General features: G+C 41.1%; 1 long non-coding RNA gene across 1 annotated transcript; it reads right to left on the reverse strand.

The window, feature by feature from the left end:
* Window positions 1-10290: 10290 nt before the first annotated feature.
* On the reverse strand, window positions 10291-20519 carry LOC147174966 (uncharacterized). Its single transcript, XR_015094563.1, has 3 exons — window positions 20411-20519; window positions 19635-19712; window positions 10291-10694 (listed from the first exon to the last, which is right to left on the reverse strand). It is a non-coding gene; the product is annotated as an uncharacterized LOC147174966 (long non-coding RNA).
* Window positions 20520-20721: the final 202 nt, after the last annotated feature.

Here is a 20721-nt window from a genome sequence, read left to right on the forward strand (position 1 = left end):
TCCATTATTTCGCCGCTCTGTCTTCCCTTCTCCTCCTCCTCCTCGTTGCTGTGCCTCTGACCTTTTATTTGTCAGGGCGGCGGCTCTCTTCAGCTTCAAATGGAAATCCCTAAAGAGAGTTTTACAAGATGCTGACCTCTCCCCGAGATGGCAACGAGAGAAAACCTCCCGAGCCCGCCCGAGCGAGGCGCAAAACAAACAGCCAAAGCAATGTTTGCACAAGCAAATGGCTGCCTGGCTGGATTAATGAATGGACGTGCTGAAAGAGCGGAAGGCGGGGGGGGGGGGGGGGGGGGGGGGACTGTTGTTAGGAATGCATCCATTAGGGCTCCATGGGCGCCCCCAGGCCTTTGATGTAATTGCTTCATGCATAGTTGATACAGCGTATAATCAAGCAAATACAGGAGATTTTCCCGGCGTTTATGTCCACGACTGCGCTCGCAGTCAACGGCCAACGGCGCAGACGAGCATCTTTTAATGGACGAGCACTCGGGTGTTGGCAGAGCGCTCGTACCTCCTCCTCGTACGCGCGGGGGCCAATGAAAGGTAGCTTGGCCTGTGGCGGAATCAGGGTTGCGCTGTGTTTTATTCATATAGAACAAATATGAAATATTCATCAGCGAGTGCTGTTGTGAATGAGTCCCGTCCGCCGAGTTGCGTTTCGCTCGCATGCTCACCAAATCCTGATTCAAAAACATCAGGCAAACAGTGGCGGCAAATTGCTTATAGTCGCGTGGCGCTGGAAAGAAAACAATGCAAATGCAAATGCAGCCGATGGAAGGAGCTCCCTCGAACCCACGTTTTGCGGACAAAAGTCATTGGACACACCTCCTCATCGATCCATTAACATTTCAATAAAGGGGTCAGAACAGATGCCCGAGTCACCTTCCGCCCTGCTGAATCTTAATTCTTCCTCTCACACAGACATTCTACGCTTGAAACTTTGTGGGGAAAAGTTTGAGTTCGTGCCCCCAAAAGAACACCGGCACTTTTCGCAACCATGAATGATGCATTGCTTGGTGGAGGTTCGAACTCTCCAAGACAGACTTATGTAAAGAAGCATTTGCACCACGACTTGAACCTTAATGGAAAATGCAACATGAAACAAGCAAAAAATTTCCATCATTTGTAAATTCAACATTTTCATCCAAATTTGGTATGCGTGCGCAGTTTCATGGTCAAACCAAGAAATCAAGTTCAAACTCGATCTGATCTGGATTGCGCTTTTCTTTGCCTTAATGTAAATGCAACATGGAAAATGTCTTGTACATTTCCATCATTTGCATATTCAACATTGTTAATGAAATTTGGTATGTGTGTGCAGTTTTCATGGTCAAATCAAGTTCAAACTCGATCCAATCTGGATCGCTCTTTTGCCAAAATGTCACACCTCGCCACCGTACACAATCATACAGCAGATGTTGAGGTAACGACATGACAAAGCACGATGTAGTAAAGGAACAAATTGTTTCACATCACTTCCTGAAGTGATTCCTTCTTTGCTCAGTTAATTTGAGCTCAGCTTTGTTGTCAATCTTCGCGATTGACCAATCAGCAGCCAGCGTCAGACGGGGGCGGGACTTTACTGAACATACTGCCACACTTATTGGCATTCATGAACAATTCAGTGAGTGAACGTAGTGCTATTTTCATCCTCATCCACGAACAAGAACTACAAATACCAGTTCAGCCGGGAACACACACACACTATCTTAGTGGGGACATCCCATTGGCGTAATGCATTTCCTAGCACCTTATCCCAACCTTAACCATCACAACTGATTCCCGAACCCTAACCCTTGCCCTTGTCTCAACCAAAATCCAATTTAAACCTAAACTCTAAAACCAAGTCTTGACCCTCAAAAAGAGGTCTGGACTTAGCCCACGAAAATGTCTTCACAAGGGCAAGTCGGTCCCCACAATGATAGTTAAACTAGGAATATAGGCCCCATAATCTAGCAAAAAAAAAAACCACACACACACACACACGCGCGCCCATAAAGAACGGCCCATAAGTTTAAGCAGTCATTCACGCTTGCAGCCTCCCGTTGATGAAGACGGGCAGGAAGGAAATGGCTGCGCTGCGTGCGGCGACCGAGTGTCAACCCGAGGCGGCGGGAATGACAAGCGAGGCAGACGACCAAGAGAGTCTGGCTCCCCGTCCCACTGCGGAGCAACCGGCGACACGTCGGGGGCCAAAGTCCCCGTGTCACCGTCTCTAATTAGAGCCAATTCCTCTGCCCCCCCTCTCGCCCCGCGGCGCGGCGGCAGAGGCAGGTCGGCGCGCTAATGGACGGGCCTCCCGCCGAGCGGCCGTCCTTCATGTGCGGCCATGACGCTGGCCCACGCTGAGGCCCGACTGCAGATTAGAGGCAGAAATCACACAACTTGTTTGTCCTTTTTTTAATGCAGGGCCAGGACTTTGCAAGCAGAGGCAGCGGCCCTGATGGATTGGGTTGGACTGGCGCCACAGATGTGTGCTGCTGTGACTGATGTCTGTGTTGACTGTCAACCACCCAAGTCATGGGAATATTATTATTATTAGGTATATAGAAAATAAAAATTAATAATAATAAAATTAATACATACATTTTTTAAAAAAATCAAAAAATTAACTCATTCACACCCAGCCATTTTCAATGAAGTAACCCCCTTCGCTCCTGGCTGTTTTACTGGATTTTGACCGATTTTTGCAAGGCCCACAGAATATTGTGCTCTATTGCTATAAAAACATGGAAACTACCAAAAGAAAGATGAGTCTCTTCTTTCATCAGGAATTTTTTATATTTTTTATTTTTTTATCTGTTTCCGTTTTGCAGCAAATAGCATTAGAATATAGCTAAGTTTCATCATTATTCACAAACCTGTTTAAAACACTGGGGAAAATAGCTTTTTGGAAAATTTTCCATGTCTCCCACAGTCAACACAGCTGAGGATCAATATCAGGCTTCATGTAGAGCTTGCTGACTAGCTGATCGTTGGATAGGGGTACTTGAGAACCACTGCTCTAGCATAAAAAAAAAAAATATATATATATATATATATATATATTATTTATTTTTTTTAAACATAATACGTTTTTGGGACCATGGCAATATTTAAAATAGAATGTTTTTAAACATTTTTGGGAACAAATGAATAATATATATATATATATATATATATATATATATATGGTGGTCTCTGTGTATGGAATGTAAATGTGTGTTTTATGATCATTTTTAGGGTCTTTTCACCTTCGACCCCCCCCCCATGGATTTTAGTGGGTGTTATTTAAACTTCGATTTTGGCTATTTGGGGGCCAATCCCCCGCAAATAGTGGGGGGTTGCCTGTACAGTAAACAAGTTGTTCAACTAGATTGGTGATTGGTTATCGTTTTTTTGTTTGTTTTTTTAAACTTGCCGTCGGCTCCAAAATCCCGATCGTGTAAAGCCTTCTTATTTGGCCATGCCCTCAATTCAGCTATTAAGTGGTGGCATTATTATGTCCAAGGTTTCTTTTTGGGGTAAGATTTAGGTGAAGAGGATCCAGTTGTAATCACCCGTGTTTATTTTGGCGCCGTGGATGCTCAATGAGCTATAAACAAGGTTAGCGTGGTCCCCTCGGGCTAATGCTTTGAACAGGCTGCCGCACTGAAAAATTGCAAGGGGTGCTATCCTGTAATTTCTCACACCACTGAAGCGTGTCCTGCGCGGGGGCGTGGGGGCTTGGTTGGGGGTGGGGGGGGGGGGGATTTTAGCCACTTTGAAATGGAAGCATAACTTTGGGATTGGGATTCCAAGGGACTGCTCCTGACCCGCTTTTAAACGCAAAAGACAGGGATGTGATTTGACCAAAGTGAAATTATCTGAAAATTTAGCCGGGGGTCCGGGGGCCGCGGGCACTCAGCTAGGTCCAGAGCTCATGGGTTTTCCGTGTTTTTAAGTACTTTCAATGCACTCAGATGACAAAGAAATAGACAGAACAACAGCATACATTTTCAATGTATATTGAACTATCCCATATAAAATTGCAGTTTTAGTCAACTCAAAATCAGTCACATTCAAAAACATTGGACTGCCTTTGCTTTTAAAAACTATCACTGAGAATATCATCATATATATTTACCATGCAATAAATCATTTAATCAATCATTCTTAATTTAATACATAATGCATAACAAAAACATAAAATACCTCATGCAGCAAGCTCTGGTAAAAACACAATCATGCATTCGGATTGACTAAGATCATCTCTGTAACTGCATACATCAAGACAGTCAACATATTGAAAGCTGAAAAGTGCAAACATGCAGCATTCATTTGAGTTTGTGTCAATGATTAACCATGTTAAATATTTATGGCCATTTTTATTACGTTATAATATTTTCGAAAATTTGATTTCGATTCATTTGAAACGTTTACTACCGACCTCAAAATTCACGACTCTGTCAGCAACTGGTGCAGGTTCACGTCTCTCGATTACCGCTTCCGATTGTGATGTCAATAAGGGATGGAGGCCGTAAAGTTTTGGAGTTTTCGTTTGGACACCGAAACTTCCAGCGATGGAATAATTTGTTGTTCTTGACTGGAGTTCTTTAACGTGTTTTTTGCTCTTTGCGTGACTTTCAAGAGCTTTGAAACCTCTCGCACCTTCGTCAACGGTATCACGGCACCAAATGCAAAGCGCTTTCCCGGCACGATCGATCTTCCGAATAAAGTCACTGAACAAATTCGTCACAGTCTTCTTTCCGACATTTGTAGATATATCCTTCTCTAACCGGTCCCATCGAAACTTGTTTTTTACGATCTTGTCAATTTCCTTAACTCGCGGAGCATCTTTGCGTTCGATCACGGACATCTTTCTTTAAACACCCGGCAAAAACGTCTGAGAAATGAACAAAGGCATACGCCTATGCCTTTATAACAAGCGCGTTTATTGGTCAACACGGAGACTTCAGCCAATCGCAAGATCCGTTTCATTTCAGTTACGGAAACACTAAAATGGAATGCTGTCGAGAGACGAAATCGGATTTTTTACCACTTAAAAAATTGTAACATTTTATTTTTGGAGATAAAAAAAAGCGGAATTCCGCGAATTAGCGGAAAAATCACATCCCTGAAAAGATGATCCAGTGCTCGGGAAGCATCTCTCTTGGTTTTCTCTTTCCATGCTCGTTGCTTCTCAGAAAGGAATATTTTGTCATAATTGCGCACAGGTGGTTGCATCCCAGCGCCACCTGCTCGAAATGGCTGGGCAGAAAGACATCTCATTTGATTCTCACTGCAGATGGGCCGTCTGCTGATATTTCCATAATAGAATTCAGAGCACACGCGGACGGAATTTCACTAATTCATCACAACAGCGAGCCCTGCAGAATGTGTGTGCGTGTGCGCGCGTCCCCTGAGCTCGGAAGGGGGCAAAGTGTTCCCAAATATTTGAGCAGATCGATCATTTGTAGCCAAAACAAGAGCTCGGCTTAAACTGTTGGGACTCGAACAAGCTGGCATCGAGCGGGCGTGCGGAGAATTTGTAAGGCCGCCGCGCCGGCTTGACCGGAGGAGAAGATGAACACGGACGGTTTTATCCTCCTGATTTGACGGCTGACATCTACAACGAGATGTCACCGAGCGAGCGGCCAAAACGCTCAGCGGCCCGCATGCAGCTGCCAATTTGCATTTTGTCTATCGAATCCAAATGCAAGCTACATTTTGTGTACGTGGGTTTTTTTTTTTAATTAAGTGTGCTACGCACAAGTTGTTGTACTTTACTCCTATACTACGCATTAACATTTTAAAACTTGATCCAGACTAATCGCTAATAAAGTTTTTGGCATCTGGTCTTCCGAATGGGCAATTTCTTCCTGGCTTTCGATTTGCCCGCCTGCTGCCTTCGCCAGACGATAACGCTCGATGGAGCAGCCAACAGTCTTCATACATGTGAAAACAGGCTGGTGCTGGATGAGAATAGCGGTTAGCCTCACGGGCCTCGTCCTATAATGTTCATAGCAGTGGCAGCAGCACAAGTTGAACCTCCATCACCAAATGGTTGCATCCAACAACAACCGTGTTGTTTTAAATTTAGTTTTAATTCGTTTTCAGGGGGGTTCTGCTAGTTTTTATTAGTTTTAAATACATAAAAAAAAAAGAAGCTTGGTTTTAGTTAGTTTTAGTATTAGTTTTCGCTTTTTATAAAAATTGTATAACTGGTGCGCAATATTTAATAAACATCATGGTAAAATGAAAAAAATAACTAATTTCTTACCTCGTGTTGTTGCCTTTCAGCTGAGTTAAATGAAAAAGCAGGCAAGCCGAGTCATTGGAGTCACATGTCAAGCAGGCAAATTTGTCGCCTCGGAGCGATGTCATCTGAAGGTGCTTTCCTATTGGCTGCTGCTCGATGACATCACTTCGCTGTGTGACACACTTTCAAATGTCTTTATTCCAGTTGATATTGAAATAAATATACTTAAAATCACATTTAAAATCATCCCCAAAGGCTCATGCATTAAATTAATTACCAAAGAATAAAACGAAGGACATTTTCACTATAATTATAGTTTTTTTTATTTAGTTTTGTAAACATAAAATGTAGTTTCAGTTTTAGTTTTTTTAAAAAGCCTTTTCGTTTTTATTTCATTTCATTAGCGGATTTTTTCTTTTCTTTTAAATCTTGTTAGTTTTTGTTAACCTTGCTTTGCACTCCTTTTTAGCGCGAGTATCCCCATTTTTTAAATTGTGTTTACGACACGCGCATTTCAAATGCCGCATTTACTTGCCTCGAAAAAACAGACTTGTTTGCATTCAAGATTTGCTGTTAAATCTAAAAATAAGAAAATAATTTATTTTCCACTTTTTAATCCCACCTCGCATCTTATTTACTGCATTCAGTTCTAAATAAATAAAGTAGTACGGTCCTTTAATGCTCTTTATTTCTTTGTATATTTTCCAGTTATAGGATTTAAACATTTTTGGTTAATGTCATTTTATTTACAGTTACTAATAAGCACATTTCAAATTGAGTACTTTTGTACTTTCACTTAATATTCAATTTTTTGCACCTGTATCTGTACTTTTACTTAACTCTTTGACTGCCAGACGTTTTCAGAAAAGGGATGCCGCCAGTGCCAGCCGATTTAAGCATTTTGACTGATTTTCAAGGTCCACAGAAAATGTTCTGTTTGGACTATGGAAACACACGTACTACCAAATGAAAGATTGGACTTTCATCTTTCATCAGAAAAAAAGAGTTTGTTTCTACCTTATTCCGTTCTTTAGTAATCAACAATAGAAAATGGTTAGTTTGACCCAATTTCGCCTGTGTTGGACCAAAATACGGAGAAATCAAGCTTTTAGTGAAACGATATTATTTCATGCATTCTAGTGAATTTGACACTTCTTTTTGTCCATGAATGATGCCACAAACACCTAAATAGTGCTTTACTTCTATAAAACACTACCACCAAGAATGAAAAAGTGTTTTTTGATAGCAAAATACGTTTATTTACATTCAACAGTGTAACAATTTGACAACAATTTGGCAAACTATTTACAAATGTGTGCAACTGTGGTGCTATTTACAAATATGTGGATGTTTCAACGACAGTTTTTCTTTTTGTAACACTCTCCTGCGTGCAAGGAGACGCAACAGCATTTGCACAAGATTGCCTCTTCGCGTGCGCCACTTTCTTGCCGGCCGTTTTTTTCCGGGGAATAGCAAGTATATACTGCAGTGTGTGTCAAGTCTAATATCAGGATCATGCTACGGTTACGTTACGGTGGTGTTACGTCTCGCTTCCCCGTGTCCTTCAGTTGCTATACCGGGTGGTAGGAGATCCATTTTATCCACTCCATTCATGGTGGCATCGTAGTCCAGAAACAGTGTCTTCTCCGTGATCAGACTGTACCCGCTCCTCCGATGAATATGCATTGGACTCGGGGTACTCTTCATTGTCCGATCGAATGTCCGCTTGTGCAGCTCCGCGTTTTCCGGCCTTAGCAGCGCTAGCCGCGCTAGCCGCGCTTTGCCGATGAGGCTTACTACTTGTTCATAACAGTCACGCCAAAGCTTCCAACTTTGGCGTAGAGCTCGTTGTCATCTTCATCATCATCATCAATCTGCATTGGTCGATGCCAACTCTCCATCGCCCGATCGAATGTCCGATTGTGTAGAAGTACCCGGCCGGCTATTGTGCGCGTTTTCCGGCCTTAGCAGCGCTAGCCGCGCTAGCCGCGCTTAGCCGTGAGGCTTACTACGTGTTCATAACGCCAAAGCTTCCAACTTTGGCGTAGAGCTCGTTGTCATCATCATCGTTGACATCAATGCGCTTTTTAGTATTGATTGATGCTTTCCGTCTTTGAAAAAAATGCTCAAGCGTGAGCTGCTTGTAACCGGTTGCTTGGTCAAGCCATTGTGGCTTGGATCAGCCATTGTCTCCTCAACACTCTAGCTCCGCCTCACGTCTTCTACTGACGCCCACGGTGGGCGGCCCATCCAACCTTGTGCAAAGAGAGTCATCGCTGCCCTCTAGGGGCCAAAACGAGTCTTTGACTAATCAGATCAGCCTGATTCTTTCAGCACAGCTGCCCAAGGCTTTCCTGCACCCGTTTTTGAAAAAAAAAAAAAAAAACATAGGGGACGTCTTTTAACGTCCTCGGCGCCCTTCCCTAGGTTTATGCTAAACGTTTTATAACGTTTATGGCAGTCAAAGAGTTAAGTAAAAAAAAAAAAAAAAAAAAACATTCTGTGGAATCAGTGAAAATGCTTCATATAGTGAACTCTGCTTTGAAAAGTACTGCCAGTGGATGAGTTGATACAGAAAAAAATATTTTTTCCTGTGGTGACAATAGCTTTGAAACGTGAACCAATCAGAGGCCAGCCAGCGGATTGCGTTCCAACATGGAGGTTGCCTGCTGCACTCAACACATTTATCAGTGCACACTGACACGAGGGATGTCACTCGAATGCAGTGAGTGCATCATTGTTGCATCATGAGGTGTGCATTGATTAACACACCACTCACAAGGACACGCGCACGCACGCACGCACGCAGTAGATCCAGATGCGTCAGGATTGATTCATGCCGCGTGCCTTGCTGACACTTGGTCTCTCCTCTCCGTGCACTCTCAGCCATCACTAATGATGTGACGCTTACATTATTTACACTCTAGAAACAAGATGCCTCTTTATTAGCATTCATATTGCATTTGAATATACGTCGAGGACACATTAGTGCCATGCGGGCTTGCATCATTCTGTGAATTTAATCAAGCATGCTGCCTATAGTGTGTGTGTGTGTGTGTGTGTGTGTGTGTGTGTGTGTGTGTGTGTGTGTGTGTGTGTGTGTGTGTGTGTGTGTGTGTGTGTGTGTGTGTGTAAATTTGCTGCAGGCTCGACACGAGGACGTCCCGTCCCGTGTCATCAATGTGAAATATGCATTGGATATGGCGCATCCGCGCGTGTGTATACGGCGCATTGCAGCCATCGTTGCTTACTGGCGGGCGGCTGGGACGATAACGAGACAAATGACGGAAAGGCGGCATTATTGGGAGAAACTGGAGGGCATTCAGGCTGACGGCAATAAACAACACTTCAACTGTGATGCGCGATGTTATTTGATGAACACTTCATGAAAGCTGGCAGTTATCCTTGTTGGTGCCATTTACAGAAGGGAATGTATCCAATTATGTAACCTGAAATTAGATACATTGGCTAATGTATCAATAAATATGAATAAATAACAATAGGGTAGAAAAGTTTATTTCAGGGGTGTCAAAATTTGTGTGTTAATTTAACGTTTTTTTTAACGTGCAATTAATGACCGCCCCATACTTGGAAAGCCTGTAGCGGGGGAATTCCAGTCCCAACGCAGCAGACACGTCCACGTCAACATTTTTATAATAAATGTAATAATAATGCATATATTTGTGGAGACTGGGGTCAAGTTGTATCTTACCAATTTAAAAATGTGCAGAATTTTACAAGTTAATTCATGTTTAAGATTAGAAAGCTCTTAATATGAAAAGAAAAATGCACCAAGCTGTCACCACAAATGCAATTATGCCATCTAGTGGCATAAAAATGACCAACAAAAATCTATATCACACTAAATTTTATGAATTATTATGAAATTATTGTCTCAATGACTAAAAGATGCAGCCAAATTTCAAGTTAAGTTTCAAGTTATTTTATTTCAGTGGTTCAATTTAAAAAAAAGTAGCAAATATGTTTGGAAAAATTCATTAAAACAATACGGTTGGCCTCTCGGTTATGTCACCATAAGTCAAGAGGTCAAAAATAGGATTCTGGTGTTCCCCTTGGGTCTATTTTAGGTCCGACACTTTTTAATTTTAGATGCTGCCAGAAGTCACAATTATAATGACTCTACTCAACTTTGCATTTCTGTCTCTCCTGGATGGTGGAGAATTTCCCAAAGCTCTCAACAAGGCAAAGGAAAAATTTTTAATTATCTGTCTCGGAGCTCAGCGAATCTGTCTTTTACTTCAGTAGATCAAGTTAAAAGCGTGGGCGTTATCTTTAACTCTGAGTTCAGTTTTATCCCGCAAGTTAACAACATGGTGAAAACAAGATCTTACCACCTAAAAAGTCGCCATCGTCTGCCCGGTTTCTCTCCGTTGTGGAAACACAGAGGTGCTAATGCACGCTGTTATCTCCAGCCGCATTGATTACGGCAACATTCTCCTTTCTGCTCTTCCTAAAAAATAAATTAAAAAAAACGTCAGAATTTACAATTACTGCAGAATTCAGCAGCCCTTCTGCTGACAAGGAGCAAAAAAAGAGAACACATTTCACCAGTTTTAGAGCCTTGAATTAGCAGCCTTGTGTTCCAGGAAGGTTCATTTATTAATTGATGAAACACTTGACGGTGTTGGCTCTTCTTATCTAGCGGATGTTCTTTTAGTGCAGCAAACCCGAACGGCCCCCTCAGGTCGTTCGGTTGAGATATTTTTAAAAAGAGACTAAGAAACACTTTTTTTGGTTGAGCTTTTAACGTCTTACAAATGCAATTATGCTATCTAGTGGCAGAAAAATTACCTCAACAATTATTTATATACAGTACAGTACATCGTTTGAATTTTACACTCTAAAAACAGTTGGGTCAAAAATAACCCAACTATGGGTCAAAAAATAGACCGATCCTCTACTTGGGTCAATTTGACCCAACTTTGAGTCAATCAATGCGTATTTTAGTGTAAAACAACTCATAAATATTGGTTAGATCCTTTACTTGGGTCAAAAAATTGGGTCATTTTGTATAAAACAACACAGAGTTGTTGACTCAAATTGACCCATAAAGTGGATCGGTCCATTTTTTGATCCATAATTGGGTTACTTTTGACTTTTTGTTAGAGTGTAACTCAGTTCTGTGAATTATTATGAAATGACTATCAATGACTAAAAGATGCAGCCACATTTTTAGTAGTTTAACATTTTTTCCCACTTTTATGTTTGAAGAGTATGAAAACATTTAGAACAGATATAAAATTTGCAATTAATCATGAGTTAACTATTGAAGTCATGCGATTAATTACGATTAAAAAAAATGATCACCTTACTTTTAACTAATTTACCAAATTGGACGACCAAAACAACTGTTATGGATAACTTTGGATTCAATTGTCATATGAATGGATGTGTGGTGTAAAAAAAAAAGAAAAAAAAGAAGAAAAAAAAAAGAGTACATTTCTCATGTAGAACAACATTGGCACTGTCTGCTTTTGTAGCCATAAGCATATTCACTATTTGCGCCGCGTGGTGGACATAAACTAAATGATCCACATATTGGATATGGAGAACATGGAGGATTGGTGCTGCCCAGTCAATGATGTCCTCCAGTCAGCGAAAAAATCAAGTTAAAAGTAATCCCACTATTGGATTTACCAGGAGGTCTTAAACACCATTGAAAACATTTTTCTTTGTCTAGCGGATGTGTAAATCGCTATCTGTTGCTCGATAAATTATACATAATGCGCGGCGGTTATTCCGCTGCCTCGCAGTGGCCAAAGCAGTCGATAAAAACTGCTTTAAGCATTAGTGATTAATCAATGTCGGCCTACAGATAAGAGGGCTTGTCATTTCTTTTTGTCGCAGTGCAACATACTCCTGTTGCTTCTGTGGTCACCGATGACGAAAACATGTTAAAAAACAAAAAAAAACAAAAGACACACAAAAAAACACCAGGGAGAACGAATGATGATGACGGAACAGATTTTGAGAAGCAAGATATTCCCCATCCACGGCTTTATTCAAGACAATTCTTTGATGTTGGGTCGTTCCATGACAAACAAGACAAAAATAAATAAATCAATAAATCAGACATTTTTAACAAAGCAGATATTGATTTGAGTGAAACTTGGTGTACGAGTTAATTGAGATGGCGAAACACTAAATGTCAATTTTAGGTCAATCGGAGCAGGAGCTTGGGAGCTATGGCCCGCCGAATGTTGACATTTTTGGGCAAAAAGGGGTGTGGTCACCTTTCCTTGGAATCTCCTGAACTATTGGGCCAATCTTCACAAAACAGGTATTGTTGGAAAGGGAATTTGACACCTTATTTACTTACAAGGATTACAAATCTGCAATCATTTACAAAATTGCTGCATATTTTTGTAACATTTTAACCCTTTGTTTTAGTTGACCCCAAAATTGACCTTTTGGATCATGTGACATGATTTTTTTTTTTCATGAAACGCAATCTGTCATCAACATCATCATCACTCTCTTTTTTTTGTGTGCGCTTGTGCGTGTGAGTTTGTGCTCTTTAATTCACCTGTTCAACCTGTTAAAAATCCCAAACCCTTCACTTTAACCGGATACTTCAGAATCCCGCCAGAGTTGTGAAGATGACAGGAGACCAGAAGAAGGATCAAAGGAAAGAAATCTGAAACAAAGTGAAATCCAGCACCAACCAGACTCCACCTACCACCCAGAGTTACAAAACCAACCTCAGAAATATCTACATTCCAGCAAATTAGGGAGACCCCAAGAGACCAGAGGAAAGACTAAAGGAGGGAAGGAAGGATAGAGGAAGCAGAGTGAGATCCACATACACCAGCCTCCACTGATTCTGCGACCAATGGGATATGCAAATTCTGTGTGAATTTCTGAAATCTGTTTGAATGTTTTGTGAAGCTTGACCCAGTAGTTCCTGAGACATAAGGGTTCAAAAGAAGAAGACATGCCCCTTTTTGCCAAAAAATGTCAAAATTCGGCAGGCCGTAGCTCCCAAGCCCCTGCTCCGATTTACCTTATTTTTCAGATTTAGTGTTGTACCATCACCCTCAACAAGCACACCAAGTTTCATTCAAATCCATATCTGCTTGGTTAAACCCATTTGGCATGAAACGACCCCTTGTTGTCGACATCAACAATTATTTGTGGAGCACGGTTTGTGTCACTTGTCGCTCAAATCCAGATAAAAGCCACTTGGCCGGCGTGGAATCGTCCTCGAAATTAACTCCCGGGCATCAGAGGCCTTATTAGTGCTTGCTCATAAGTGCTCGTATCCTCCCTGACCTGCGTTTAAAGGCACACTTTCCCTCAAATGACACGAGAAAGAGAGAAGCTTACAATGATGCTATTATTGCCGGCGTGTCCCGTCGGGCTGAGGTCCTCAAATCCAGTCGCGGGAAAAAAAGACTTAATTGGGTTCATCCAAATTGGTTGAGAAAGCGTGTGTAATAAGCATGTCGCTGAATGGCAGCTTGTCGTCTGGCCTGTAGGTGCAAAGGGGGGGGGGGGGGCACATGTGTCAACATGGCGGCCTGATGTGTGTGTGTGTGTGTGTTTGGTTATGAAATTATGGATTTATAACAGCGAGGGATGTTGGGGAGGTTGTGACATTGTTGTTTGCTGTCATCCAGTCCCAGCTGCGTCTCATTAACTGCTGTCATTTTAATCCTCTTAGTCAAATCCCGTAATTTTGTCCATCAACAATAAGTGCGGAGACGGGGCGAGGGTGAGGCAAAACACGTCATCGCTATTATAAAAACTGAAAATAGTGAGAGATTCTCAGGTGTGTCGCGGGGATTATTATGAACCAATTTCACTCAACTGGTCCAAAAGTTATTGATTTACTACAAACAGAGGTGGCGAATCTCGGTCCACGAAGTAAAACTATGCCACAGTTTGGTGCGAGCTAGCTAGCTCCCTAGCAGGTAAACGAGCACCACGGGAGCTAGCTAGGGAGCTAGCTAACCAGCAACTGAGGCTAAAGCCAAACTGTGGCAGGGTTTTTACTTTCTGGACCTGCATTTGTCACCTGCGACTACAAATAAGTGTTAGGACTGGCAGAACAATTCAGGGCTCTTCCACTAGATGGCAGAAGGCACAATAGGGTTACCACCTGTTGCAATTCATACCAAAATAAATAAATAAATAAATATATATATATATATATATCGTTCCAGAAGCACCCACAATTAGTGAAAATCCACAATATAGAGAAACCATAAAATATTTATCATCGAATAGTAGAATCTGTGGATGCCTTGGCTCAATTAAGGTTGTGAAACTTTAAAAGTTTTAAGTACTGTAGGCCCTAAACCAATAAACAAGCATACTCTTCTTTTCCTGAAAATTAGGCCCCGACCGCTATGCTTTTTTTTTTAGACCGATACAATACCAATTTTTGGCAGAAAAATATACAGATTAAACTGCAGATTAGTTAAAAAAATATATAATGCAATTATATTCTATGAAAATAAGTAGTTTTTCACAAATTGGGAAGAATTTGTGCATTGACGTAGTGTTATCTGAATATTTGTTATTAGAAGGAAAAACACTCCTGATGTCAATGCTAACTTCCGGTTAGCATTTGAATGGGATCCTCCCTTCGCCTTTAGCATTAGCGCTAGGCTAGCGATGTTTGAAAAATGAAGCATAATTTGTAATGTAATATACAGTGGATGTAATTCTTATAGGTTTAGGTAAACAGCTTAAAGGATGCCTTGGGACAACAGAATAATTAGAATAACAACCGCTACACACGTGCTAGTTGCTAATCATGATACGCAAGCAAAATGGTGCATTCAGGGTACTTTCACAGCGCCGAAAACCTGGGTCATTTGGCCCAACTGGCCCATGTTTGAAGGGCAATAATCGGCCGATTATAATCCTGCAGACGCCAAACGGCGGCGGCCATTTTGAGCAGGGCCTGACCGATTAATCGGCCGCCGCCGGCGTTTGGCTTCTGCAGGATTTGTGTTTGTCCTCTCATCTGTATCCGATATTTCCAGGAGGATGAGCGCACACACCGGCGTCCCCGTTGGAGTTTACCGCCGTGAATTTATTTGAGTGATTCAGCCGGCGCCTCCCCGTGGCCTGACAGCCGCCTCCCTTCTGCCACGAAAGCTATTTTCTTCTCGTTCCCGTCGCTGACAGCTGGTGTGCGCTCCACTGCCGGCGACGCTTCAGCCCCGATCGGCCGGCGCTATGTATAGTTTGCCGGCAGGGAAACACGCCTCCTGTCTACTGACCGTATATATGCGCCGCCGTCGCCGTGAATACGCATGCGGCGTTGTTTTATTGTTGTGGGACGAACAAATAAAGCTGCAATGCGCAAGCTCTTAAAAGGGCTCCCAATGATACATCACGCACGTCAAACTTCTTCGCGCACAGCTCGTAAAGGCTCTTAATTGTGACATTTACGAGAAGCGGCAAAGCAAAATTTGTGCGGCTTGTCAGTGCTGGGAAGTAAAGTACAAATATTTTCTTATTTCCTGGTATCGGGTACTCAAGAAGGCTGCTGATACCAGCCACTGATATTGAGGCAATAAAATCAGACATTGATTGAATTGGAGATTGAGTATTGTTTAAAAAAATAAAATAAAAATAATAAGTCGCTGATTGTCCCCAAAAATCATGTACAAGTAAATACATTTTTAAATAATAAATAATAGTAATAATAATAAAATACATACATAATTTAAAAAAATAATAATAATAAACAAGTTATTGGAATAAACATATTGCTCCATTGTATGCTGGGATTGGTGATCGGCTATCTTTTTCTTTTTTTACTCGCTGATCGACAATTGTGATCTGCCCCAAAAATCCTGATCATGTAAAGCCTAATTATTTTTTATTTTATTCAAGGTCGAGTGGTCAAAATAGGCTTGTGATTCTTCCACGGATGACAACATGATGTTGACAAGACGTAAATAGAGAGCAATAAAGTTAACCATAGTTGAGATGTTGATTCATTTAGATCTTTCCCAGAGTTGATTAACAAAAAAAACAGGAACAGCATCAACACAGTAATGACTCACGGAGTTATACAAAGACGAAGAGGTACGTTGTCATTTTTCAGTCGCTATCATTAGATAATTAACAATAAAAAAATATTTTTGCATTTCTGTCACTAATTGTGCATTATCACCTTACTGTTATTTGTACATTGCATATTTTAGCCTTGTTTAGTAACTTTGTATTTATTACTTAAAATTTGAATGTGTCTGCATCATACAACGGCAATGAAATCTTTCGATTCAATTTTTCCTTTTCTGTTGTTTTGTGCTTTGCTTATGCAGGACCTGTTGTCAGTTCTGTCTGGATGATCCTGTCAGAATTTTGCTTGCGGCAGAGTTGTGTCCAGATTTTTTTAAATTCTCAGTTCGAGTACAAGTACGCAAGTTGATAAAAAAAAAAAAAGTTTTTTATTTTTTATTTTGTACTGAAGTACATTTCACAATGTACATTTGTACTTTTACACAAGCAAAGTGCTGCCTTTTTTAGATGCAAGCCAGCACTTGTCTTGAGGTACAAACACACATTTCAGATGTGTACTTCGGAAACCCACCACTAGGTGGCGCCAGCAAACTTCAAAACAGCTGGCTACCATCAGGTCACATTGGTTTCCTTGAAGTGGAAGAAGAATATCAGTTGGTGGTGCGAATTCATCATATTACATGTTTGCCAACCAGCAAAAAAATCAGAAGAAGAACAAGGAAGGACAATAGATTAGGTCAAGTTGGGCTTTTTTCCCCTCGTATTTTCCGTGTTTGCGAGTTATGTGGAGAGCAAATGTTATTTTGTGTTCTTATACCTTACAATATTGCTGAGTGCAGTTTTCCTTATTTAAAAAAACATAATTTGGTATTTTTTGGACAGGCTGGAACGGATTACTTGCATTTCCATGTATTTAAATGGGGAAAGATCATTTGGTGGAATGAATTCAAGCCACAGTTCACAAAGCACCCCTGTAATGCAACTTCTACTTAAATAAAGAGTATGTACACATTTGCCACGTCTGCAAGCAACAAAAATGACCCGTTTTTGTGTTGTTCACCCATCAGAGGGAATTGTCCATTAATTGTGACTACAAACGGCGGATCGATTGCCGGCTCGTATTTTTCCGAGCCGCAAATGAGTTTCCCCCTCCATGCGATTAAAGCGGCAACGGGAGGATGTGTATCGGCGCCGCGCTGAATTGCCTTTGCGCCTTCCCATGATGTTGATCAAGTTCAAATCAACACATTGCAATTATCATCGTACCCTGGCAGTGTGTGTGCGTGCGCGCGCGTCAGCCCGTTGAGAGAGTGGAGTGAGGACCGCGGCGCTATATCAACTCAGGCTGCAAAACAAGCCTAAATTGGTTCTGCTGTCAGCTGCAAGTAATTTTCAGCATCTTAACCCATACTTAAAATATGAAATAAACCACAGAGATGGGGAGGTTCTTACTCTTATTGTGTATGGTGTGCTTGAGATGACATACACAGAAGCAATATTGCATCTCCAGTGACAATCACGAGTTTCCTCAACTGAAACTGTTTGTTGTAGTACCAAGACTGACCTGTGAGAGGCAGCACGGTGCCACAGGGCATCTCGACTGAAGCAAAAATACAAAGAAGAAGTAAAAGTTAGCTCTTGCCTTATCTCAGGGGTGTGCAAACTTGCACTCACGAGTCACAAGTTATTTTTGAAGCAGGCCGTTAACTAATTTGCTCCCAAAAAACGTATAAATACGTTCTATTTTAAAAGTGTCCCAAAGAAGTATGTATAATTTTTTTTAATGTTTTTTTATGCTATAGCATACAGAAGGCTTTGATGCAACATTTGAACTGAAGAGAATGCATGAAACAATGGTAGTTATTATAAAAAACGACCAGCAGGTGGCAGCCGAGTATAAGAGATCAACCAGGGCCATGTTGCAACAAGCTCTTTTCCCCACAGTTTTAAACAGATAAGCTATATTCTAATGCTAAAAAAAACAGATACAAATATACTTTTTTCGTGATGAAAGAAGAGACTCTAATCTTTCTTTTGGTAGGTTCCATCTTTTTATAGCAGTAGAACACAATATTCTGTGGGCCTTGCAAAAGCAATCAAAATCCAGTAAAACAGCCAAGAGTGAAGTGGGTTGCTTCAGTTAAAACGGCTGGGAGTGAATGAGTTAAAGCACCATGAAACACTTTATATTGTTCAATAATTTCTCAAAACAAAACCAAAAAACTGGATGAAATTTGCCAAATTTGGACAAAGAAGGTTTCGGCCTGACGTCTGTGGTATGCAAAATGGTTTATTTTGAAGTCAAACATAATGCTTATTCTTTTTTTTACAACAGTCTGACTAAATGGAGCTCCTGCGACACAGTTCCTTGGCACCAGATGCCAGAAAATGGCGCCAAAGCAATACTTTTAGATTAGACAAGGATTTGGCATGAACATAACATCAGTGAAAAACGAATATGCAGGGAAACATTGTGCAATATATGTATGTAATATAATATTTATTTATTTATTTCAATAAATTAATCAATTGAATTTGAAATCCGATGTCACGGAAAACGGCAACAACCCAATATTTTGTGTTCAATTGATGAAGAGTTTTGCCGAAAGAAAAACTCTGCACGCAGGAGTTTCCATTGCGAACAGCAGATGTTCCAGTCATAAATGGTCAAATAAAAAGGTTACCGTGAAGATATTTTTGGGGCAAAATGTTACATAGCGCAACTTTAAGTATCGGTGGCTTGTATTAGCAGCCTCCACGAGTAACCGATACCGTCAGATCATTTTGTAATGAATGTTTTTGCTTTATGTTCATTTCTGTTTCAGTAAGTATCTTCAAATAAATCCCAGATTTGACTTCTCAGCATCCTTCGGAGTAGCCGTCTTGCGTGGGAAACCTCAAGAATGTCAAGCAAAGACAACTGCAGATCGTAGAAAACGCACACACAGCGAGCGAGCCAAAGACTCGTGGCGTGTCATGCCAGCGCGACGTGTTTGGCAAAAACAAGACGAATATCCGTTATTTACATTTTGTGCCCCGGAGGCTCCTCAGTAGACATTTGTCATTTCCGCCACACGGTTCCTCAAATGGAAGCCAAATAGAAAGCGCGGCCCCTCCTGGGTCCACCTCGCCGCGAGGCCGCGAGGAGGAAGCGTATTTGATGCGCCAGGCAGCCGCATTGCGCGCCGTCTTTCTCACTCTTGTAAACAACCGCAAAGATTGGCGGGGGACACTCGCACGGCCTTCTTTTTTTTTCTTAATTAGAGCTTTGATTGGATGGTCACAGGCCATAAAGCAAACATAATACTGCTTCAATCCAGTTGCAGGTATATGCTCGCTTTTCTTACATTTTACAGCCTGCGGGAAGCTGGCGCGCGCACACATACACATACACGCATGCACGCACCTTATGCATTCTTGCGCCACACTTCCTCTCCTTCATCTTTTCCATCAGTGGAGTTGGTCGTCTTCTTCTCCTGGGAGGCTGAAAAGGAAATGAAGAAAGAGAAAGTCAGACTTGAAGGTATCTAAGGAAAATGGCGCCGTTAATCCTCCAAGGGTCAGTGTACTCGCTGCATCCTGAGTAGGAAAGGCGTCTTTGGAAAGGGAAGCACAAGGGGAAACACGCACGCACGCACGCACGCACATACTTCCAAGGTGCTGAAGGTCCCGAAAGCCAACTTTCCACCTTGCTTATGAAAACAAAAAAAAACAAAAAAAGTTTCATTCCAGCCAAGAAACAGGCAACATGGGGGAATTGTCATGAATTTTTGTCAATGACAAGAAAAGAAAGAAGCATCAATCATGTCAGAGCTTCTTCTTTTTTTTCCCAGGGATGTTTTAATGCAATCACTGTAAATTCAGAGATTTGTTAAGTTTTGAAAAAAATAAAAATGTTTACAACAAAGTCAAAATAGCACATTTGAAAGTAGGATGTTTTGATTTCCATTAAAAAAAAAAAAAGATCTGTGTTACTCGTTTTGACTTAAACAAAGGCTCAACTTTATTTTTTGATTTTTAAGACATTTAATTAATGTTGTCCACGTTTTTTTTTTTTAACATGTTAAAACAACAGCCCAACCAAAAGTGATGTCAGAACTCAGCAAAGAGCCTAACAAGCTACATTAGCACACAAAATAAAGACGATTTGCATTAGAAGAAAGCAAATATCAAAACATTTACCTGATTGGCCACATTGACTCAAAAGTAATAAATGTCCGCGAATCGTGTCATCAGAAAAAGGCATCACGTCATTTGGACAAGCTCCTTCCTTGTCGTCCGTGTGTGTGACGTGTGCGTCAATTAACTGCGTCCTCTAGCAACTACGTGTGATGGAGTAAAAACAACACGTTCCCCCTTGCAATAAAGTTTTCACCCCAAAATAGACGAGCTAAAAAAATATAACTTATTTAACATTTTTACACGAAATACGACTTTATTTATTGTCCTTCTTCAACCAAACCAAAAAAAAAAGTGACATAAACCATTAAATA

This window comes from Leptonotus elevatus, chromosome 4 (genome assembly GCF_054856555.1).
Source record: "Leptonotus elevatus isolate MCC_2025b chromosome 4, RoL_Lele_1.0, whole genome shotgun sequence".
In the NCBI taxonomy this organism is placed as follows: Eukaryota; Metazoa; Chordata; class Actinopteri; order Syngnathiformes; family Syngnathidae; genus Leptonotus; species Leptonotus elevatus.